Source organism: Vombatus ursinus, unplaced genomic scaffold (assembly GCF_900497805.2).
Source record: "Vombatus ursinus unplaced genomic scaffold, bare-nosed wombat genome assembly UNPS02010219.1, whole genome shotgun sequence".
Lineage (NCBI taxonomy): Eukaryota > Metazoa > Chordata > Mammalia > Diprotodontia > Vombatidae > Vombatus > Vombatus ursinus.
This window is the reverse complement of record NW_020949997.1, coordinates 8,527,463-8,553,728: the sequence shown is the minus strand read 5'-3', so window position 1 is coordinate 8,553,728 and position 26,266 is coordinate 8,527,463. Positions and strand designations below refer to the sequence as shown.

General features: G+C 37.6%; 1 protein-coding gene across 2 annotated transcripts in view; it reads right to left on the bottom strand.

Moving 5' to 3' along the window:
* The window catches only part of MERTK (MER proto-oncogene, tyrosine kinase), a 136,066-nt gene that overhangs the window by 97,244 nt on the left and 12,556 nt on the right, over window positions 1–26,266 (bottom strand). The window lies entirely within an intron of this gene.

The window sequence follows — 26,266 nt, the reverse complement described above, 5'->3', positions numbered from 1 at the left end:
ACAGATTGAGTAAATGTAGGCCACTGCTTACAAAGGGAAGAGGTTATTTGTCTTGATGATTCAGCATAATCTATCCCTGCCAAGGGAAAAAAACCTCACAGCTCAGTATCACTGGCAGTATGGGAAAGATGACCCCTTCTCAGAACAGTGTTTTTATATTCACAAAATAAAATACATATAATTACAAAGGAAACCAAAAGTTACTGAAAATAAGCAAATTTTTCTCATCCAAATTTAAAGACCCTACTCTGAAATATATCTATCGAGTCTTTGGGGTCTGTGGATCCCAGGTTAAGAATCTACAGTTTACATTCTGGAGAACAATTTGGAACTATGCCCAACGGGCTATGAAACTGTGCACACCCTTCGATCCAGCAATACCACTTCTAGGTCTGTACCCCAAAGAGATCATAAAAATAGGAAAAGGACCTACATGTACAAAAATATTAATAGCAGTTCTTTATGCAATGGCAAAGTATTAGAAACTGAGAGGACGCCCATCCACTGGGGAATGCCTGAACAAGTTGAGATATATGAATGTAATGGAATACTATTGTGCTATAAGAAATGGTAAGTGGGCAGATTTCAGAAAAACCTGGAAAGACTTACATGAACTGATGCTGAGTGAAGTGAGCAGAACCAGGAGAACACTGTACACAGTAACCGCAACATTGTGTGATGACCAACTTTGATAGACTTAGCTCTTCTCAGCAATGCAATGATCTAAGACAATTCCAAAAGACTCATGATGGAAAATGCTATTCACATCCAGAGAAAGAACTATGGAGTTTGAACGCAGATTGAGGCACACTATTTTCTCTCTCTCTCTTTTTTCTTTCTCATGTTTTTTCCCTTTTGTTCTGATTCTTCTTTACAACATGACTAACGTGGAAATATGTTTAATTTGATTGTACATGTATAGCCTATATCAGATTACATGATATCTTGGGGAGTGGGGAGAAAAGGGAGAGGGAAATTTAGAACTCTAAAACTTGTAAAAGTGAATGCTGAAAACACTAAATAAATAAATTTTTTGAAAAAGAAAAAAAGAAAAAAATAGATTACTGCAATGAAAAAGAAAAATAATCCACAGTTTAGAGGAAAAAGAGATAAGGGGAGAGTCAGAGAGGACCATCCTAACAGGGTTGCATGTGATGTAGGACTGGACATTTAGGCAGGTTAGCCCAGTGTCCCCACCCTCCCTGGTGGAAAATGTGACTATAAGAGAGAAGCAGTTTTACCAAATGACTTCATTTTCCTTCCAGTTGTTTAAGTTCCCTTTCACTGGAACTGATGACCTTGTCTCTTGGCAGCACCACAGCTGGGGGACAGTCATTAAAATTCCTTTGTCCTTTCTCATTCCACGGTAGTCCTCTACAGGTTACTCACCTTCCTCTTCCTTAACACCACAGAACCTCTATTCTTTCCCCAGAGACCTGGTGACCCCTGCATAGTTTCACTTCTCACTGCCTTATTAATTGTAGTGGGAAAAGTAGCTATGTTATACTACTTGTAGGAAGGCAGTTCTATTCCTTATGGACTAAGACTGAGTCTGTCTTTTGTTCTCTGAGGGCTCATCGCACTGTGGGATATGGAAGGAAGGAGACTTTTACTGGCTATCCCCCATGTCTAGAATTCTCTCCCTCAGCATCTCCACCTCCTTGGTTGTCTCAGCCAAAATTCCTCTTTCCACAAGAATCCTTTCCTGGTTCTCTCATATTTTCTCCTAATATCCTTCCCCTTTCCCTTCCCCACAGCCATCCCATATGACAAACAGTATTTTTAAGGACAAAAAAAAGAAAGAGGAAAAAAATAAGTGTAAATGATAAATAAATAAAGTCTAAAAATATGTACACCTCCCTCCGCTGTAAAGGGGTGGGTGGGGGTTATCTTTTCACATTTCTTCTTTTCAGCCATGATTGTTCTTTATAATTTCACATTTGCTTTTGATTTTTTTTTGTTTTTTTTTCCATTTACATCATTGCAGTCATTGTGTATATTATTTTCTTGGCTCTGCTTACTTTACTCTATATCACCTCAGATAGATCTTTTCATCTATCAACATACTGGGTGTTTTTAATACACACTAATTTTTCATTACATACATGTATCACAACTTGTTTAACCAATCTGCAACTCAAGGGGCATCGGTTATTGTTCATCCTTCATTCTCAAAGAGGACCAATGACATCACAAGGGTAATGTCTTGACTTGTGTATAAATTGGATTTAAGTGAGGCAAAGCTTCAAAAAGTCATTAACTTCACTTTCTCCTCCAGAGTCATTAAAGTCCAGTGGCAAGCCAAAAGTCAAGACAACTGATGATGGCTCAAGATGCAATGGATGATGTTGGTTAATGGATATCTACATTGGTTGATGGGCATCTATTTTGTTTCCCAACGTCCATTAATTCTAGCGCCTTGCTTTGTTGACTACCTCCACATCATCCTGAATATATCTTGATTGTATATAGTTGATTTCATGTTGTTTCCCTCATTAGACTGGGAGCTCCTTGAAATAAGTGCCTAGGTTTTTTCTTTGTTTGTTTTTCCTTTTCTTGTATCTCTAGTGCTTAGCTCAGTGCCTGGTACACAGTAGACATCCAATTAATGCTACTTGACTGATTGACAACTTAGTTTTTTAGATAAACCTTAAAAGTTACCAGTTTCTCCCAGCCAGAAGTGCTACGTGGAGATTTTAAGAGTCTGAAATTGTTTTCCTTTCATCTGTCAACTCTAGAGTCATAAGTGTTAAGAGCTTCCCCACCCCCACAACATCTCAGAATCCATTGGTCAAAGAGCAGTGGTTCTTATTAATGAATTGCCTTCTCTATGTCAGATTATTTAAGAATGAAAACAATGCTCCTGGGGAATATTATTGTTTCTGCTTGTTCCAAGCTTAGTCTCATAACAAAATGGGGATGGAAAGAAAAGAGGAACTCAGTCCTTATAATACTTCATAGGAGTCCCCAAAACGGATTATCTGAAATAGATTAAAATGGCATGATTACTTTATTCTCATTCTCAGATCCCCACAAAAGAAAAGCTTGCTAGAGAAAAGAACTATAGTATTTACGTTCATTTAATTCTGACCTGTGGGATTCTCTCAAGATTCCCATTTCACCTGGCAGGGCCCGCTCTGTGAATGTGTGGTGCTACTCCCCTCAGGTGGGAGACAGAGTTCCCTTATTGTCCCAAGGACAATATACTCATCCCCATGTCTCTCTTTCTTTTCAGTTCAAAAGTAAAACATCCTGTGAGTGATACCTTGTGTAATAGGGAGGGAAGGAGAGAGATGAAGAGAATGGGATGTAGGGAGAGAGACAGAGAACCAAGGGGGGGGATTATTTTCCAGACTGGTATCTAATCAATATCAACTTTTTTTTATAATTAATTAATTTATTTTTAGTTTTCAGCATTCACTTCCATAAGATTTTGAATTTTAGATTTTCTCCCCCCTCTCTCTTCCACTCTCCCCAAGATAGCATGCAATCTGATATAGGCTCTACTTATACATTCATATTAAGTATATTTTCATATCAGTCATGATATAAAGCAGAATTAGAACTAATGGGAGGAACCACAAGAAAGAAGAAACAAAACAAAAGAAAAGGAGAGCAAATAGTATGCTTCCATCTGCATTCAGACTCTATAGTTCTTTCTCTGGATGTGGATAGCATTTTCCATCATGAGTCTTTCGGAGTTTTCATAGATCCTTGCATTGCTGAGAAAAGCCAAGTCTATCAAAGTCAGTCATCGCACAATGTGGCTATTACTGTGTACAATGTTGTCCTGATTCTATTAATTTCACTCAGCATCAGTTCATGTAAGTCTTTCCAGGTTTTTCTGAAGTCTGCATGCTCATCATTTCTTATAGCACAATAGTGTTCTATCACATTTATATACAACAATTTGTTTAGCCATTCCACAATGGATGGGCATGCCTTTAATTTCCAGTTCTTTGCTACCACAAAAAGAGCTGCTATAAATATTTTTGTACATGTGGATCCTTTTCCCATTTTTATGATCTCTTTGGGATACAGACCTAGAAGTGGTATTGCTGGGTCAAAGGGGATGCACAATTTTATAGCCCTTTAGGCACAGTTCCAAATTGCTCTCCAAAATGGTTGGATCATTTCACAACTCCACCAATAATGCATTAGTGTTCCAATTTTCCCACATCTTCTCCAACATTTATCATTTTCCTGTTTTGTCATTTTGGCCCATCTAATAGGTGTGGTGTGGTACCTCAGAGTTGTTTTGATTTGCATTTCTCTAATCAATAGTGATTTAGAGCATTTTTTCATATAATTTTAATTTCTTCCTCTGAAAACTGCCTGTTCATATCCTTTGACCATTTATCAACTGGGGAATGACTTGTATTCTTACAAATTCAACTCAGTTCTCCATACATTTTAGAAATGAGGCCTTTATCAGAGACACTGGCTGTAAGTCTCAAGTAGTTAATAGTCAATCATGAAGGCCCATATGATCTCATTTCCAAGTTGGCTGCCATTGCCAACGTCATTGCCATATTCCTCCCCTTGATCCGAGCTTCACGTTCTAAGAAGCACCCCAAGTCACTGTCCTGGGCCAGATGACATCTAAATGAATCTAGCTTCAACCTAGCAAACAGATTGCTGAAAACAGCAGGTCATTTTATTGGCAGTGATAGTAAATGAAGCGCCCTTTCCCTTCCCCATCACACTTAACAATAACCAACCCTTCAGGAAAATCAAAGGGAAGTGGGGGGGGGAGTGGGTAGGGAGGGGCTAGAAAGCTGCCCTAGAAATCAGGACATCCTGAGTTCAAGTTCCACCCCTGATATGTATGGGCTGTGTGACCCTGGGCAAGTCACTCCCCACAAGGAGTTTCTCATATCTATGAAATCACAGGTTTGCTTCTTTCCCCAGTCACTTCCAAAAGGAAAGGAAAAAAAAAACAACATCAAAATGAATACTTTATCAGGAAAAGGTTGAAGACCGTTATCCTAAAAAAGAATCCTTTAGAATATGCTACTGAATGTTCTATTTAGCAGAGATCCTCCTCCAAAAATCACAACTGCTTAAAGATGGGGACCACTAGATCATCACAAAGCCCACAGTGTTCCCCCCTCCCCCTCACTGGATCAGAAAAGAATAAAACTTCTATTCTTTACTCTTAAGTATTTCCTGAGTCTGGACATATGCATCCAATACTATAACTGGCTGAACTGAACCCAATGGTTTTGGCTGACCCACTGACTGGTCGATAAGAGGGATACAGAGATTGCAAGATAAGGCCCACGTCCTTAAGAATCTTCTAAGGTAGGTGAGAGGGCGAGACTAACACACATAAACTAATTAAGGACTGCAAGACAGTATATGATCAAGTGCTTAGTGGTGGCTTTGGACAAGCATATTAAAGCTCCAAAAGGCCATTTAGGTCAGCCTTGTGGCTAACCAAGAATTCCTTCTGCAAGATATTCAACAAATGGTCATGCGGCCCAGGTTTGAAAGCCTAGTGTAAGGGGGCAATCCACGACCTTCAGGGGAAGCCTATTCCACCGCTGGAAAGCTCCAATCCCTAGCACAGTTATTTCTTTGTAACAAGGGAAAAATCAGTCTCTTTGTAACATCTACCACATATTCTGCCCTCTGGGCCCAAGCAAAACACATCCAATTCCTTTTCCACGCGAAAGCCTTTTAAGACAGCTGTCAGGTCTTTCCCAAAGTCCCAACTTCTTTATTCTAGGCTATTGGTGAATTGTTTTTCGTTCATGTTTGACTCTTTGTGACCCCATTTGGGGTTTTCTTGGCAAAGATACTGGAGTGGTTTGCCATTAAAAAAAAAAAAAAACTAATGTACTCTTAGGTTGCATTAAAAGAAGCACAGAGTTCTGGATTTGGGAAAGGACGGTTCTGCCCCCTCTTCTGCTCGATTTCATCCTGGTCAAAATGTATCATCATCATTATAATTAACATTTAAAAATGCTTTACATATTTTCTCTATATTTAGCATTGTGTTTAGTTCTGGGAGCTACATTTTAAGAAGGATTTTGGTAAATAAGAATCAGTTAAAAGAACTGGGGATGTCTAGCCGGGGGCAGCTAGGTGGCACAGTGCATAGAGTGCTAGAGTCAGGAAGGTTCCTCTTCATGAATTCAAATCTGGCCTCAGGCACTTACTATCTCTGTGACCCTGGGCAAGTCACTTAACCCTGTTTGCCTCCGTTTCCTCAACTGTATAATGAGCTGGAGAAGGCAATGGCAGCTATGTGACCCTGGGCAAGTCACTTAACCCCGACTGCCCCACCAAAAAAAAAAAAGAAAGAAAGAAAGAAAGGAAAAGAAAACATTTAAGGGCAGCTAGGTGGCTCAGTGGATGGAGCATCTGCCCTGGAGTCAGGAGGACCTGAGTTCAAATCCGACCTCAGACACATAACACTCACTAGCTGTGTGATTCTGGCAAGTCGTTTAACCTCAATTGTCTCACAAAAGAAATCCCTAATATGGACACACATGTATCATCTGTAAATGAGAAAGCATGCCACATATATAGCTTTATTAAAGTAACTGATTAAAAAAAATTACGAAACAACACAGAGCCAAAAAGCGATCCTTGAAATGTTCCAATAGTAACTCAAAGACGATGTTTTGATAACAAGGGCCCAGTATTGTGATAACTCTAATAACTTAAAAAAAAATTTAAGGCAAATGTCTTATACTTACTGTCCATCAAAACCTAAAACAGATAAGAACGTTTTCTTTAAAAAGGTGTACACTTTGGCCCCAGTGGGTTAAATTTACTGGCATTCTATAAAGGCAGAGTGCCTTTGAGGAAGGTGCCTCTATAAAATTCGGCTTCTGACACAACAACTACATCTTTCTGCATGGGGTACTACCATGTGGAAAGAGGGAAGAAGAAAGGTAAAGGTTTCATGTACATCTCTCTCAAATCATATCCAGCTGCAGCTCATACTTCTATGTAGACAAAGGGTTCTTATAAAGTTCCATATCATGGGGTTTTAATAAATCTTTCAAACTCACTAGACTTTCTTTGAAAGCTAATTCCAATATGATCAACTAGACATACTATTAACTTTCAGTTTTGCATGACAGTACACACTGGGTCAATTTATAAGCCTATTTTGGTGAAAAGACTTAGCCATACCAAAAGGGCCTTTTGTTTTATTTCTTTGCTTAAGGAATTGTCATTGGTCAGAATATTTTCCGACTGAAAATACAAAGTATTTCTACTTCTATAGTTTGTTTTTTTTTTTTTAAGGCATTAAGGTATATAACTGAGGTACTATGTGGTTCCTTACTGGGATAAGTGTTCAGAAAAAAAATTGCATTCAGAAAGAGTCCATGCTTATATGAATATAGGTATACCTTGCTTTAATTAAAATTGATATGCAAAAAGCATAGATCGCAGATTGAGCACTAGAATGGACCTTAAAGATTATAGACTCTAACCAACTCCTCATTTTACAGATGAGGAAACTGAGACCCAGATAGGTGAGGTGACTTACCCAAAGTTATACAGGTAGTTACTGTAAAATAAGACTTTAAACCAGATTCTCTGACTTCAAATCCAGTGTGTGTGTTTTCACTATTTCTTTGTTGTCTCCAAAGCAGAGGATCACAGATTTAGGGCTAAAAGGCACTCTATTCACCAACTAGTCCACTCCCGTCCCCCATTTTACAAATGAGAAAATCAAACCCTGGAAAAGTTAAGGGACTTTGCCCCTGGTCGGAAAGTGTAAACAATATGACCTGAATCCAGGGCTTCTTGTCCACAGGTCCAGCACCCTCTAACCACTACATCACACTGCCTCAATTTATATTATTACATTAAAAATGTCACTTCTTGGAGTATACATAGACAGAGGGCACAGGTGTGAGTTGAATATGAAGGGATGATATAAAAAATGAAATTAAGGGGGGAGAAAGAAATGTACTGGGAGAAAGAGAAAGTGAGAGGTAGAGTGGGGTAAATTATCTCACATAAAAGAGGAAAGAAAAAGCTTTTACAGTGGAGGGGTGGGGGAGAAGTGAAGGGGAGTGAATGAACCTTACTTTCACCAGAACTGGCTCAAAGAGGGAATGACATACCCACTCAATTGGGTATAGAAATCTATCTTACTCTACAGGAAAGGAGGGGAAGGGGATAAGAGAAGTGGGAAGGTGATAGAAGAGAGGGCAGATTGGAGGAGGAGATAGTCACAAGCAAAACACTTTTAAGGAGGGAAAGGGTGAAAGGAGAGAAAGAATAGAATAAACAGGGGGGAACAGGATGAAGGGAAATACAGTTAGCAATAGTAACTGTGAAAAAAATTTTGAAGCAAGTTTCTCTGATAAAGGCCTCATTTCTCAAACATTTAGAGAACTGAGTCAAATTTATATAAATGAGAGCCATTCCCCAATTGGTAAATGATCAAAAGATATGATCAGTTTTCTGATGAAGTAATCAAAGCTATCTATAACCATATGAAAAAAACTCTAATTCACTATTGATTAGAAAAATGCAAATTAAAACAGTTCTGAGATACTACCTCATACTATTGGATTGACTAATAGGACAGCAAAAGTAAATGACAAATGTTGGAGGGGAGGTGGGAAAAATGAGACACTGATGCATAGTTGGTGGAGTTGGGAGTTGAATCAATCATTATGTAGAGCAATTTGGAACTATGCCCAAAAGGCTATAAAACTATGCATACCTTTTGAGCTAGCAATACCATTACTAGGTCTGTATCCCAAAAGAGATAAAAAACCAAAAATGAAAAGGACATATATGTACAAATATATTTATAGCAGCTCTTTTCTGGGGTAAAGAATTAGAAATTGAAAGAAATTAGAAATTATCAATTGGGGAATGGCTGAACAAATTGTGGTATGTGATTATGATGGAATACTATTGTACTACAAGAAATGATGAGCAGGATGCTCTCAGAGAAACCTGGAAAGACTTATATGAGCTGATGCAAAGTGAAATGTACTGTGCGCAAAATAACAGCAATATTGTAGAATGATCAGCTGTGAATGGCTTAATTATTCTCAGCAATACAATGTTCCAAGACAACTCTGAAGGACTTATGATGAAAAATGCTATCCCATCCCCAGATGAAGAACTGATGGTGTTTGAATGTAGATTGAAATATTTTTTTTACTTTATTTTTCTTGAGGTTTTTCTTGGTCTATGTTTTCTTTTACAACATGACTATTATGGAAGTGTCTTGCTTGACTACACATGTATAACCTATATTGAATTGTTTGCCTTCTCAGTGAGGGAAAGGAGGGAGGAAGGTAGAAAATTTGGAACTCTTAAGTTTTAAAAATGAATGTTAAAAATTGTTTTTACATGTAACTGGGAAAAATAAAATACTAAATAAAAATTTTAAAAAGTCACTTCTCATGATGAAAAATGATATCCACTGCCAGAGAAAGAACTGATGGGAATATGAATGCAGAAAGAAGCATACTATTTTTCACTTTCTGTATTTTTTGTGTTTTTTCCCCCTTTGGGTCTGTATCTTCTTTCTCAACATGACCATTATGGTAATATGTTTTGAATGGCTGAACACACATATAACCTATAACAAATTGCTTACTGTCTCAGGGAGGTGGGAGGTAAGGGAGGGAGCGAGAATATTTGGAACTCAAAATTTTAAAAAATTAATGTTAAAAATTGTCTTCACAGACACCTGTGGAAGAATATAAAATATGATTTTTTAAAAATGTCACTAAACTGTATATGCTCTTTGACCCAGTGATAACATTACTACACATGTACCCAAAGGATATCAAGGACATAGAGAAAGGTTCCAAATATTAAAAAAAATATTTATAGCGGCATTTTTTGTAATAGCAATGAAATGGAAGGAAAATAGATATCTATTAATCAATGAATGGATGAGAAACTTTGGTATATCCATGTAACAGAATATTATAGCATGAGAGAAAAGACAGATAAGAAGATTTCAAAGAAACTTGGGAAAATATCTATGAACTGATGCAAAGTAAAGGAAGTAGAACCAGTAAAAGAATTTACACAATGACTACAGTAATAAAAAAGAAAACAAATTTAGAGCTCTGACCAATGAAGAGACCCACCCACAAATGAACCAAATCTAAACCAGTAGTTATTGTCCCTGGGGCTCTGGGATGGGAGGTGAGAGAGGGTAGTAAGATACTAGAGACAAGGACAAAAAAGATCCTGACCCCTCTCTTGAACCAGGCTCCCTAGAACTGAATAAGCTCCAAAGATAGGGTCACTTAGTGGGAAAGAGCATCCCCAATAGTTTGGTGTTATATATGAAAGTGAGAATGATAAAGATCATAAAAGTGATAGAAACAAAATGTTATGAAGATGCAGAAAAAAAAAAGATCACTTCTTTGTACCATGTTATCTGTAACTCTAGCTGCCACCTCCTACTCAAGTTCCCACTCCAAGGACCTTGGGGTCTGATACCTGAGCATTCATTTCCTCTCCCTAGGTCTCTGGTCCACCACGACTCTCCCTCCCATCTCCATACCATGCCACCTAGTATGTGTGCTCTTTCCTCCTTCCACCTCTTCCCTACAACTCTTTCCAAATCTAACTCTGAGAGGAGCAATCAGACCAATTCCAGCAAATCAATGCCTAGAAAGGACACGTCAATTATTTGCCCTCTGACTCCAATCATCACTGCCTCTCTCTTCTCTGTCCAAAACACTCCTTCCTGGCTAACACTCCCCTATATATCTCCTCTTTCTAGAATATAAGTTCCAAGAGGGCAGAGACTATTTTGATTGTTTTTATTTGTATCTCCAGTGTTTAGTACAGTGCCCAGCAGATGGTTAATAATAAATGCTTTTTCATTCATTCACTTTCTCTGGGAGAGAAAAGGAAAAAAGGCATCAAGGAAAAGTGTTCTGATTCATCTAGACAAGATGACACAGCAGAAAGAGCATTGGATTTGGAGTCAGGAAGGTTTTTGCTCAGATCGAGCCTGAGACATTTATTAGTTCTATGATCTTGGGCAAGTCACTTAACTGCTGTTTGCCTCAGTTCTTCATTTATAAAATGGTGGTAAAAACACTTACCTGCCAGGGTAGTTGCAAGAAGCAACTGAAATAATATTTGAAAAGATATTTGTTTTACAAATATTTTACAACGTTTTAAACTTAAACAGTGTTATATAAATACTAGCTATTATTTGAGCTCAACGTGGAAGTTGTGCCTTGAAGATGGAAAAGGGTAGAGAGGATGAAGGAATATAAGAACAAACTCTGTGAGCAAGTATAGCTACCCTGGGGAAAACTTTATCTCCTTTCCGTTGACCTTAATTCAATTCAATAAACATTTATTAGGTGCCTACTATACACAAGGCACCACACTAGGGATTGAAGATACAAAGACCAAAAAAATCCAAAAAAAGCAAACCAAAAAGTAATAATTCCTGCTCACCAAGAGCTTACAGTCTACATTCACCATAAGGTACACACTTGAGGAAAGAGAATCTCATCACAATCTGACATAAATATAACACAGTCAACTAGAAATTATTCTTACTAATGAGATGGAGAGGACTCAGTTGAATAAACAAAACTTGCAGATGGAAGGGTTCACCCAGTTGGCTTTCAGCCAAGGCCTTGATTTCTATCACAAAGAAATGTCCACAGAAATGTATTCAGAACCGAGAAATAATACTGGAGGCTCCTGAATAATCTTCAATGTGTATGGTTCTCCTAGTGATAATTAGGGGATTGATGGCTATGCCTTAAACGCGGGCCAGGACAAAGCAGCTATTCATCAGGACCTAAAGCTTCAGCACTGAAACAGTCATTTCCTATGGCTGTTATTCTCAGACAATTGGAACCAGATACTCTGTATTAGCTATTCTATTCCAACTATTTCTAGGGAAGTGTTAATGCTTATTTAACCCAAGGATTTCCTTCTTTTCCTTTTTACCCCAAAAACCACAGTTCCTTTGGCACTGGTTCTGGCTTCAAGGGCAGACCTTGAGGTAAGGAGCACTTTACTTCCCTGGCAACTGCCTCCTGGTATAAAGTCAGGCCTTGACAGGTTGAAGGGGCTTTCAGGGAAGTCCTGAAATCTTTTCCCCATCCCCAAAGCTTCTGCCAGCAATAATGCCTGTAGTATCACCATTCAAAATCCATCTTTCACAGTAAAAGTAATAATTTTCCATAAAAATACAAATGAAGTGAAACATTTGTATGAATTAATATATCAGGTTCTTTCAAAGAATAAAAATGTGCAGAAAGCACAAGGCAAGTTTTGATAATGAGGGTAGGAAACAGATACATTGACAGGAAGGGCAAGTCTAGGTATGAAGGCACTGGACACTTGAAGTCAAAGAGCATGAGAATGGTAGGAGGAATCTACCTACTTTATAATACTGCCTGGGCCAGCTCTATCTAGCATTGTAAGAGTTTTCCCAATCTGCTTTGTGATGAAGACAGCCACAGTTCTGTTTCCTATCCGGTTTAGAATTTGAATTATTTCCATATAGAGAAAAGGAGAGTGAGATGGTCTTTGAACTTGCTCTCACAAAAGCAGCTAAAGTTCTCTCTAAGAATCCTAACTTCGTAAGGCTCCTGAACTTGAATCCTCTACTTTGTCCCTTTGACACCAGGAAGAACTACCTGTAGAGTTAAGCCACCTTTTCTCGGAGACTAGCAGGTCACTAGCAGGTCACCACTTGATTCAGGAAAGAATCAGTCATTCATTTCTCCCTTTCCAAAATGTAGAAAGAACATTAACATACTAAGTAATCACAGCACACAGGGTACAGTTGGTTGGTATCTACATGTGAAGATAAATCTACTACTGTTTTGTTTCATCATGGACTTGGGCAAATTCCTGAGAACCTGAGAGGTGAGATGAGGGAGGATAAGGAGCAAGGCTCTTAGGGCAGGAAGAATACTGGCAGAACAGGACTGGTACTAGAAATAGAACCTCTTAGTGAGTACATCCTCACATTTAGGACTAATAACTAGTCTCAGCCCTTTCCTCTAAGCCAATTTATCAAGTACACACACTGAGTCAGGTCCGTGCACCCATAAGTCAAACTTGGGCTACAAGACTTTTACTCTGTGCCTGTGATTCACATTTTCAGATAGTTCTGATGTGTTTTGCTTCAGATCAATATGGAAGAATCATAAGATCATGGATCTAGGTCTAGAAGGGACCTTGGAAGCCATTTAGTCCAACTCCCTCATTTTTTGCACAAAAGGAAACTGAGCCCCACAGATATTAAGTGACTTGACCAAGGTCATACAGGCAGTAGAGGGAAAGTAGAGATTTGTATTCAGGTTCTGTGATTCTAAGTTAGCATTCTTTCCACTAAACCATGCTACCTCTCAAAGAAGCAATGGTTCAGTTTTAGTACAAATGGTATGATAATCAATAACTAAGAGTAAAAACATTTTTGAATAATAAAATTATTTATATCAAGATGTCAAATCTTTGAAAAACCAAGACCTTTCTGTACATTTGACCTTTCTGGTCTATCTTTTCTACTTATTTAAAACCTTTAAATACTTAAATACTAAGGCCTAATGGGGCAAAGTTAATTTGCCAAGGGACACTTGTCAATTTGTTAATGGCAGAGCTGAGATTAGACCTCACCTTCTGACTCCCAAATTGGTGGGCCTTTCCACAACTACATTAGCAAAATTAGCTTACCTTTTTGCTGTTCTCTGAATAATTTAAAGTTATGGTTTCATCAACAATGTCTCAAATAACTAAATAATGCAAAAGAACAAATTATTACTCTTTATCTTTCCAAGGTAGAGAGGCCTCTATATCATGAACACTTTCTTAAATAAAAGAATCGGTAAGTGTAGGACATAATTATAGCTCTCCAAAAGTGGAATGAGTTGCCTCAGGTGGTGATGGTTCTCCTTCACCAGAAGTTTCAAAATAATAACTATTTACATAGCACTCTAAAGATTGCAAAACATTTTACATACATTATCTCATTTGAGGAAGATGCTACAGCTATTATTAATCCCAGTGAGTACCCAATAATTCCATAGAGAATGAAATAAGTTATATCTTAATAGGAAAAGATATTGTTATAAGGGTTATCCCTACATTAGTTGTCTGGGCGCAGTCATCGCCTTGTCAGAACTCAGAACTAGTAAATTAGAGATGAAAATTAGTAAAAACAAACAAAAAAACCTCAAGAAATAATAATAATGACAAAAATGTCATGCAATTGAAATGATCATCTTGAACCATTTAAACCAGTTATTAGAAATAAAAAAATGAGAAATGGACAATGGAAATGACATCAACACTATGATTTCACCCATATATTTAACCAATGTATATTAAATGCCACAACAAGGAGACCAAAAAAGCCCTGAAAGTAACTAAATTAGCATCCATTGTATTCACAGAGAGATGGCTGCCAAAGGCAACTGTGGGTTAGAGTCATAAACTCACATGTAAAATTGTATAAGGAAGGATAATATGTGATTGTGAGCAGCATGGTCTCATAAATGAGAGAAGCAATGGACAGTCAAACCAGTTTTAAGAAAGCTTGGCAAGACAAACCAACTAAGCAAAGTCATTCCAAGGAGCATGAAAACGGAAGGCTTACAAAGAAAAGAAAAATGGAAAAGATTTCCAAAAATCATTATAAGAAATTATCTTTTGTGGCAAGCACAGTAGATGCATCACACTTGAAATCTAACATTACAGTCTCAGATGTGCTTATTGGAGGTAGAAATGTCTCTACAGAGCCCCAATACAGGAAAAGCAGTCTACATATACATGTACATGTATAAGTACATATATATATGTATGTACATATATGTGTGTGTGTGTATATATATATACACATATATACACATAAACAGAACCATACTGGAGATGATAAAATTGCGAAGATACCAAAGGAGGTAATAATATTCAACATATATGAAGAAGGAGAAGATATCAAAGGCATGGAAAAAAACTCAAACCCTATTAATAGCAAAAAAAAAAAAAAAGTGACAGAGAATAGTCATAAACTACTGTCTTATATGCCTATTCACACTCCTATACAAAATCCTGATGACAGTCACCTTTGCACAAATCATGGGCATCTCTTTAAAGTTACTAGCAAATAAACAGGCTCCAACAAATGATATTTAACACTGGACTACCTTTTTGCCATTTCACAGTTGACTGAAAGACATAGAGAATATAAGATTTCATTGTGCTTATATTTACTGAGTAAAAAAAAAGCACTGAAGTAGAAGAAAACACTTTACAGGCTCTTTTAGAAGGAGGAGTATCTCATCTGTACTTCAAGATCATTGAAGATCCCTTGAAAAATGTGAAAGTTGAAATAACCCTCTTCTATGATCCTGATAATAAATATCACTGAAGTCATAAAATGGTACATATTTGCTTGCTACAAGTATTTGCCACTGTGACAGAAGAGACCCAGGGCAGAGTTCAGGTTGAGGAGAAATTTCCTGTGGATGTCAGTGTACTCCAGATACAAGATGACATTGTGTTGACTACATTCAACCCCAAATCACTGACGAGCCTCTGGAAAGAGATCTCTAAGTTCTCAAAGGAGTTTGGATTGTCCATATCCACATAGGAAAGACCAAGTGGATAAAACATATCTACTGCCCAGATAACAATATGCCTTTAGACAGACCCTCTATAGAGTTTGTTAAACAGTGTGCATATCTTGGACAGACAGTAAAGATTGACAATGAGTGGGCTATGACCTTAACAAGAGGAGAAAGAGTGAATTGCTTTTGGGAAATTAAAAAGTTATTTTACTGACCCCAAGTTTCCCAGAAAAGCAAAGGCCCATCTTTCAATATTTAAATTTTTGTCAATGTTATTACATGGCCCCAGATAGTAAAGTGGCAGAGTGGATAGAGCGCCACGCCTGGAATCAGGAAGATCTGAGTTCAAATTTGTCTTCTGACGCTTACTAGATATTTGACCCTGGACAAGTCATTTAACCCTGTTTGCCTCAGTTTCCTCATCTATAAAATGAGCTAGAAAAGGAAATGGCAAACCACTCTAGTATCTTTGTCAAGAAAATCCCAAATGGAGTCACAAAGAATCAGACATGGCTAAAATGACTGAACAACAACAAAAACTGTATGGCAGTGATACGTGGAATATCATTACTTCTGAAAAACTACAAATTAGTATCACATAGGGGCCAATGGGAAGGCTCACGGTAGGTGTGAGCAGCCTGCCACACATAACCAAAAAAGAACTCTGAAGAAAAACAGGACTAAACAGAAATATTGAGAAACTGCATGATAGCAAGAGAAGATGAAGTGCTCACATAGTAAGAGTGAGAGACAACAGATGGATGACCACAGTGCTCCATCAGTACCCTCCGGATATAGGAGAAAGCAAGGAAGGCCTCTAGCACACTGAGTGGACTCCCAGTGGAGAATTTTGGGGAGAGTTAGAGTAAGGTCAGTCAGGATGGGCCAATATGAATAGGCTACAACCTGCATCATTGGAGTGAAATCCCAAATTGATGAAGAATCCATCTGAACATTCTTTGTATCCCCAGTGCTTAGCACAGTGCATGGCACATAATAAGTGCTTAATAATTTTTTGTTGACTAGAAAATTTTTGAACAAGGTGACCTAAATTTAACTCATTCTTTCTTCCATTTCTTTCCAGTGTTTCTTTAGACAAGTCACTTGGGACCTCAGTTTCTATCAATGAAGGAGTTATACTAGATGACATCAAAGATTCCTTCTAGCTCTAAAATCTTGTGATTCTTTGATACTCTGAATTCAAGAACCTCAAAAAAAATTTAAAAGTTAGACATCTCTAATCTCAGTTGTGGCAGCAGCCCTGCAACCGTCCTATGGAATGCCTTGGGGACTGTGATGATTGATCTTCTCTCAAAGAATTCATTAAGCAAGGGCCACAGTAAACACACCAAGATAAAACAGCATTCAAAAGGTTTAATTGGGAGTTAATATTCTCAAGTTCTCTGTTAAGATAACCTGTTCTTACTTGTGAAAATGATCATTCTGGACAGAGCCTTAGAAACTATAATGAGATTAGACTACTATTAGAAGTTTAAGTGGAATGCCCCCAAGGCTTAAGATAGCAAAACAACTACCTTCCTCAAAATAAATATGATTCACCTTTATATGTTGTAATGGAAGATAGTATCACAGACCTGGCAAACTCTTTATTGATGCCATATTCATTTACATTCTGAAATGCCAGAGTAACTAACTACAGCTGTCAGTCAATCAATAAACATTTATTCCTCACCTACTATGTGCCAGGCATTGTATTAATTGTAGGGATACAAAGAAAGACAAAGACAGTCCCTAATGCCAAGGAGCTCTCAATCTAATGGAGGATACAACATGCAAACAATTGTGTATAAACAAGGTAAATTGGAAATAATCAACCAAGGGAAGGCATTAGAATTAAGACGAATCAGGAAAGGCAGGTAGAAGGTAGAATTTTAGCTGGGACTTAAGGAAAGTCAAGAAGCCAGGAGGTGAAGATGAGGATGGAGAGTATGCCAGGCATGGGGGATAGCCAATGAAAATGTTCAAAGTCAGGGGATGGAATGTCTTCTTCAAGGAACAGCAAGGAGTTCAATGTCACTGGATTGAAAACTAGTAGTGGGGAGGGGGTGTAAGGCATAAGAAGACTGGAAAAGTGGAGGCAAGTTATACATTTGAATGTAAAACAGGATTTTATATTTGCTCGTAGAGGAGTCATTGAAGTTTATTGAGTAGCGGGTGGGTGGAGTGTGGTGACATGGTCAGATCTACATTACAGGAAGATACTTTGATAGCTGAGTGGAATTTGGATTGGAGTAGAGAGAGACTTGTGCCAGAGACAGCAACTAGCAGGATACTGTAGTAGTCCAAGCACAAGGTAGCAAGCCCTGTACCACAGTCATGGCACTGTCAGAGAAGAGAAGGAGGCATGTGTGAGAGATATTATAAAGGTAGCAACCCTAGGATTTGGTAACTGACTGGATATGAGAGAAACTGAAGAGTCAAAAATAATACCTAGATTATGAGTCTGAGTGGTGGTGCCCTCAACAATAATAGGGATATTGGGAAGAGGGAAGGGCTTGAAGGAAAAATAATGATTTTAGTCTCAGACATGTTGAGTTTGAGATGCCTGGTAGGCAGCTAAAGATGGGAGACTGCAAGTCAGAAGAAAGGTTAGGGTTGGATAAATAAACATGAGAATTATCTGCATAGAGAAGATAATTAAGACCATGGGAGCTGATATCACATCAATAAGCAAACTAGTATACAGGAAAATGAGAAGGGAATCCAGGAGAGAACCTTGGTGACAGAACTGGATGAAAAGAAAGAAGAAATATTTATACAGTGCTTTACAATCCACAAAGCACTTTTCATTTGTCTCACAATGATCCTATGATATGGATATCACAGGTATAAGTTCAGTTTTAGAAACGAGGAAACCGAGGCTTTAGAGATTAAAGTACCTTGCCAAAGGTAATGCAGATAGTAAGTGTCAGAAGTAGAATTCAAATCCAAACTCCAAGTCGAGCACATTGTCCACTCCAACAAGGTGTTTTTCAGTCATGTCCCATTCTTCATGACCCCATTTGGGGTTTTCTTGGCAAAGATACTAGAGTGGTTTGCCATTTTCATCTCCAGATGAGGAACTGAGGCAAACAGGGTTAAGTGACTTACCCAGGGCCACACAGCTAGTAAATGTCTGAGGCCAGATTTGAACTCAAGAAGATGAGTCTTCCTAACTCCAGGCCCACTAAGTCACTGTGCCACCTCTTAAGGTCCCATAGTAACTGGCAGATTCCAACCAAAGTCTTCTGGCTGCAAATCGAGTGTTCTTTCCAATTTACCATGATGCCTCTTGGCCAAGCCCCATGAATGAAATGAATGAAATAATAATGAATGAATGATTCAGAAAATGAAGGAAAGAATATTTATTAAGTGCTTATCATAGACCAGACTCTGTGCCTAAGCACTGATGATACAAAAACAAGCCAGTTAAGTCAATCTCTACCTTCAAGAAGCTTACATTCTAATAGAAGATAAAACATAAAGGGAGATATGAAAGTTGGAAAGGAAATGAGGGGGAGAATTCATAGGGTGGTATGGCTTATAAATGACTGAGAAATATGTAGAGGCCTGGTTTTTGGCAAAAAGATGAGGTCTAAGGGGCAGTTTCCACATGCTAGTGAGAGGAAGAAGATGGCCAGAGTGCAATTGTGATGGTTTAGAAAGATCCAAGAATAGAAAAGCAATAAACCAAAGCACTATTGTCAGTTAGTCACAAGGCATTCATTTATGATTTGTTATGAGCGTGGGCTAAAAAGTAGATCAGCCAGTTATGACTATGTAACTAATCAGCAAATTATTTTACTCTATTGTTTTCCCTTCATTGTTAATAAAGTCTGTTTTTAAAAGCCATCCTCCATTCATATGATGAGCTATGGGGAATAAGGGTTTGTGCCCAAGGCTGGAGGACATCAGAGCAGCCAAGATCAGACGAGAAGGAGCACAATAATGGAAGGTTCACAATAAGGGAATGATTAAATAACATGCTACATTAATGTAATGGACGATAGTGATGCAGATAAGACAGGTAAGTATGAGGAATACAAAGAAATCTAGACCTTTATGAAATAATGCAAAGGAAAAAAAAAAAGATCCAGAATGACAGAGCCCACACTGATCGCAATCATATGAAGAAAAATCCACGAAAATGAACACCTGTTGAACCAGAAATGCCACTACAAGGCATCTCAAAGAAATAAAAAGGAAAAGGACCCATATGTACAAAAATATTGATACTTGATAAAAATATTGTTTTTATGATAACAAAGAACTGGAAACCAAACAGGGTGCTCATCAACTGAGGAATGGCTGAACCAATCATGGTATATGAATGTAATGGAATGCTACTATTCCTTAAAAATGATGAAAGGGATGGATTCAGACAAACCTGAGAAGACTCATATGAACTGATAGAGAGTGAAGTGAGAACCAGGAGAAAAATTTATACAAATAATAACATTGTAAAGAAAAAAAACTTTAAGACTTAAAAACTTTGATCAATGCAATGACCCATCACTATTCCAGAGGACTGATGATAACATGTTACCCACCATCTGAGAGCTGATAGAATAAGACATATTATATTTTCCAACATATTTAATCTGTTTTGTCTCATTGTGTGTATTTATTAAAAGGGTTTTGTTTCTCTTTTTTTTAGGTGGGTGGAAAGCAAGAGGGGATAGGGATAGTTTAGTTTCACCCCCCTCCCAAAAGAGGGACTTTGCAGCATTTTAAATGCACAGAAGAGAAGAAAGGTCTGAAAGAATTACAGACAAGCATAACAGCTTTGGTAGTTACATGTTGAATTTATTACATACTTTTAAAAAAGCAAGCTGTTGAGCCAGCTAGGTGGCACAGTGGATAAAGCACCGGCCCTGGATTCTGGAGGACTTGAGTTCAAATATGACCTCAGACACATAACATTTATTAGCTGTGTGACCCTGGGCAAGTCACTTAACCCCATTGCCTAGCAAAAAAATTTCAAAACAAAAAATAAAAAGCAAGCTGTTAGAGATTTTAGTTTCATGTTCAATCCTATTTTTTCTGCTTTATTATGTATATGGAAATGCCCATTTAATTTGGTGTTTAAGCTCAGAATTTAAGAAAATCAAATTATTTTTAAAAAGGACAAAGAATACTGAGTTATGCTATTTAGTGTGCTGAAATTAACTAAATTTATATAGTTACTTAGCAAATACAGTTGGCTGTAATGTTAAATGTTAATTAAGTTTTTAATAAACCATTTGATTATATAAAAATAAAAAAGACAAGCTGCTACTCCAACAGCATTTGGATGCAGTCATATTAGAGAGGCATAAAGAAAACCACAGATAGGCCTGGATCTTAGCTTCAGCTGCCAGGACCTGCCCTCATACCTCCTTGTGTGTTCTTTTATTTGCAGACACAATAAAAGATTTGTTAAAGAGAACTTTCCTTACTGCTATACCTACACCTGGAACATTCCAGTCAAGGAGATTTGGCAACAACAATTACCCTCCATGATAATTAAATCACAAAAATGCCAAGGCCCAAATAATATCACACTGTGAATGTTTTTTTCTTAACAATGCTATGATATAGATAGTACAGGTATTATCATCCCCGCTTTATGGATAAAGCACCTGAAGCTCAGAGAACTTATACAACCTTCCCAGGGTCACATCGCTAGTACGTCTTAGAGAGTAATCTCCAACCTAAACCTCCAGATCTATGATCCCATGTACTTCAAAAGATATGGAAGATATTACTCAGAAAGTCTCCTTAAATAGCTGAGTGTGAAGGGAAAAATATGCCCAAGAGGACATAAATATGCCAGTCTATAATTTACTGCTGCAAGATTCCACCTATTAAGATACACAATGTTTTTCATTATAGTTCTCCACGCGGTCATAACTTTCTCAAACATTCTTTTCCTTTGGTGTAAAACTTTCCATGGATAATCTTAGTCCAAAGGTAGCTTTTTTTTTAATACTTACAGAAAATCTATTTTGTCATTGAGTCAAGAAAAGATTGGCAGTAGAAGAAATTGAGGGAAACAATGAAATGGAAGGTTTTAGAAGTGGGAAGTCAATGTTATTTTTTTTTCCAAAGGGATAAAAAGCACAAATGAGCTTCCCCCTTCTCCTTATCAGTTTAAAATTTGACCTTCAAATTTTAAGACCTAGTCTTCCCTCCATATACGACACTAAAAGAGGGATTTGGAGACCACTGGCTTGATTTTTTTAATCTATATCTTACATAATTTTCTGTACTCTTTATAATACCTACCTAACACAGTGCCTTGCACATAAGACTTAGAACTAGACGAGACCTTAAGAGATCATTGAGTCTAACTCTCTCATTTTACAGATAAAGAACTTAACTCTAGAGATGGTTAACTTGCCCAGGGTCATACAAGGAGTAAATAGTAGAGTGGGGATTCAAATCCGGTTCTTTAGGCTCCTAATCCTGTGTTCTTTCCAATTAAACCTGATGCTGTCATTCCCTAAGGATAAAAGAAAATGGAAAGCAGATACCGTATGAATATACCATAGTACAATGGATGAAGGCTTGACTTGGAGGCAGGAAAATCTAGGTTCCAATTCTAACTCTGATACTTTGCTATTTAACCATGTGCAAATCATCTAACTTTTCTGAGCCTCAGTTTTCTCATCTGTAAAAATGGCATAGTGATGCATATAGTATCTACCTCACAGTTGTGAAGATTAAATTAGCTATTTGTAAAATACTTTGCAAACCTTTAAAGCACTATATAAATAGCTATTATTATTAATGCAGAAATGAAATTACTTTGAATGTTTTTCACAAACTTTGTCTTAGTGAAAAAATTCAATTCTAATCACATAACCAGAAAAATATCAATTATAAGGAGAGAGCAAAAAACCAAATTAAAATAGGGAAGAAATGAATGGATTTAAATCAAATGGAAAAATCTTAGTTATAGCAAAAGAAAGTCTTATTCAATACTCAAAATTTCTCTAGACTGAATGATTAACTAATTCAACTAATATTTATTGACGCCCTATGTTGAAGACACTAAGCTAGTTGTTCTTTCCCTCTGGTAAAAGGGTCTGCAGGAATATCATCCTTTCAAGTCAGTACTTTCTCCCTCAAAGTGAGGCACTTATTCCTTTTACTTTGAATTTTATTTTATTTGCTTACTTTTAACTCTCCATCCTTTGATTCAGCAGCCAGCCCACACCTGGGCATATATATGTATATACCTCCAGAATATAGAAGATATAACCAAAGTTCCTACCAAACGTTTTTGTGGTAGCAAAGAAGCAGAAACATAGTCAATAGTCATTGATTGGGGAATGGCTTAAAAAGTTATGGTATATGAATATAAGAAATGATTAATATGAAAAGTTCAGAGACACATGGGACAATTTATATGAATGGATACAGAATGAAATAAGTAGACCCAAAAGGACAATATGCACAATGACTACAACAAGATAAATGAAAAAAGTGAGTAATGGAAAAACTAATGAATATACTAAAGAAGAGATAATGTAACATATCTCCATCATTATAGCTGAAAGATGGGAGATTCCTAGACCAGAATATTCTTTAAACATTATTAGAAAAAAGCTTCTATCTTTTAAGTTTTTGCTTAATTGTTTTTCATTGTCACAATGGTAGTGGTAAAAAAGGGATGGGAAATGACTATGACATAGAAAGAAGACATCAGGGTGGAGCCAAGATGGCGGAGTGAAAGCAGTGACTTGCTTGAGCTCTCCCCCAAACCCCTCCAAATACTTGTAAAAATGACTCTAAACAAATTCTAGAGCAGCAGAACCCACAAAAAAAACAGAGTGAAACAAATTTCCAGCCCAAGACAACCTGGATGATTGATGGGAAATGTCTGTTGCACCGGGTTGGGAGAGGAACACAGTTCAGCATGAACCTTGCAGGCAAAGACAGGACCCCAGTGAACCTGGAGCAGGCCACAGGGGACTAAATCACAGCAGCTGTGGTGGTTCTTGGACTTCTCAATGCACAAATGCCAAAGACAATTTAGAAGGTCAGTAGGAAAGGTCTGTCAGACCTCGGTGAGAGAGGAGCATGGTCTGGCCCTGGCCCTGGTGCACCCCCAGGGTGGTGGTGGCAGCTGCTGCTTCTTGAGCTCTTGGCACACAAATGGGGAGGGGAACAAGTGACTGATCAGAGAGGGATTGCAGGGATCTCTTTGCTGGTGCTGAGGAAAGAATCTCTTGCTCTGCCCATGCTTGAATCTTGGTCACAGTCCTGGGTGGTGGTCCTGGGGCGAGGAGGAGCGCTGGCCTGGCAGAGATTATAGTGGCAGTGGAGAGGGAATCCTCCTCACAGTTCCAAGGCAGAAAAGAGAACTTGTGATCATTCACAGACCAGAGCACAGGCCAGGAAAGGAGTAAATACCTTTCCTTTGATCGTACCACCTTGGAAGAACTGAAAATTTACAGGTCCCTAGAAGTACCTCTGAAAACAGCTGTACAAACCCCTGAAGCTCAAGACAGTACACCTTCTACACTGGAAGCAGAGCCCTACCTTAACAAAGAGTTAAAAACTCAAGTAATGGGCTAGGAACATGAGCAAACAGTGCAAAAAAGACTCAGACTATAGAATCTTACTTTGGTGACAAAGAAGATCAAAACATACAACCAGAGGAAGATAACAAAGTCAAAGCTCCTGCATCCAAAACCTCTAAGAAAAATATGAATTGGTCTCAGGCCAGGGAAGAGCTCAAAAAGGATTTTGAAAAACAAGTAAGAGAAGCAGAGGAAAAATTTGGAGGAGAAATGAGAGTGACACAAGAAAATAATGAAAAACAAGTGAGCAGCTTGCTAAAGGAGAACCAAAAAATAGTGAAGAAAATAACACCTTAAAAATAGACTAACCCAAATGGCAAAAGAGGTCCAAAAAGTCAATGAGGAGAAGAATGCCTTAAAAAGCAGAACTGACCAAATGGAAAAGGAAGTCCAAAAGCTCACTAAGAAAATAATTCCTTAAAAATTAGAATGGAGCAAATGGAAGCTAATGACTCTATGAGAAATCAAGAAATTATAAAACAAAACCAAAATGATGAAAAAAAAAATTGGAAAAACAACTGACCTGGAAAATAGATCCAGGAGATACAATTTAAAAATTATTGGACTACCTGAAAGCCATGATCAAAAAAAAAGGAGCCTACTCATCATCATTCAAGAAATTATCAAGGAAAACTACCTTGATATTCTAGAATCAGAGGGTAAAAAAGAAATGGAAAGAATCCACCCATCACCTCCTGAAAGAGATCCCTCCAAAAAAACTCATAGGAATGTTATAGCCAAATTCCAGAGTTCCCAGGTCAAGGAGAAAATATTGCAAGTAGTCAGAAAGAAACAATTCAAGTATTGTGGAAACACAATCAGGATAACACAAGATTTAGCAGCTTCTACATTAAGGGATCAGAGGGCTTGGAATATGATATTCTGGAGCTAGGATTAAAACCAAGAATCACCCACCTAGCAAAACTGAATATAATCCTTCAGGGGAAAAATGGTCATTCAATGAAATAAAGGACTTTCAAGCATTCTTGATGAAAAGACCAGAGCTAAATAGACAATTTGACTTTCAAATATAAGACTCAAGAGAAGCATAAAAAGGTAAACAGGAAAGAAAAATCATAAGGGACTTATTAAAGTTGAACTGTTTACATTCCTACATGGAAAGATAATATTTGTAATTCATGAAACTTTTTTCAGTATTAGGGTAGTTGGAGGGAACATAAACATACATACATACATATATATATATATATATATATATATATATATAGACAGGGAGCACAAGGTAAGTTGAATATGAAAGGATGATGTCTTCTAAAAAATAAAATTAGGGGTGAGAGAGGATTGTACTGGGAGAAGGAGAAAGGGAGAAGTAGAGTGGGGTAAATTATCTCATATAAAAGAAGCAAGAAAAAGCTTTTACAGTGGAGGGGAAGAAGGCGGAGGTGAAAGGGAATGAGTAATCTTACTCTCATTGGATTCGGCTTAAAGAGGGAATAACATACACACTCAATTAGGCATGGAAATCTATCTTACTGTACAGGAAAATGGGGGGGAAGGGGATAAGAAAGGGGAAGATGATAGAAGGGAGGGCAGACTGGGGGAGGTGTAATCAGAAGCAAACACTTTCGAGGAGGGACAGGGTCAAAGGAGAGAATAGATGGTGGAGCGTGAGATAGGAAGGAGGGAAATATAGTTAGTCTTTCACAACATGACTATTATGGAAGTGTTTTGCATTACTACACATGTATAACCTACATTGAATTGTTTGCCTTCTCAATGAGGGTGGGTAGGGAGGAAGGAAGGGAAAGAATTTGGAACTCAAAGTTTTAAAAATGAATGTTAAAAATTGTTTTTATATGCAACTGGGAAATAAGATATACAGGCAATGGGGTATAAAAATATATTCTGCCCTACAGGAAAATAGAAGGGGAAGGGGTTACGAGAAGGGGGGGTAATATAAGGGAGGGCAGATTGGGGGAAGGGGTATTCAAAATGCACACTATCTTGGGTTAGGGGGTCAAGATGCGCAGAAAATTTGGAACTCAAAATCTTGTGGAAGTGAATGTTGAAAACTAAAAATAAATAAATTTGTTAATAAAAAAGAAAAAAAGAAAAAAGACATCGACAAAATAAATTTTTAAAAAGGAAAAATTTTTAAATCTAATTTTAAAA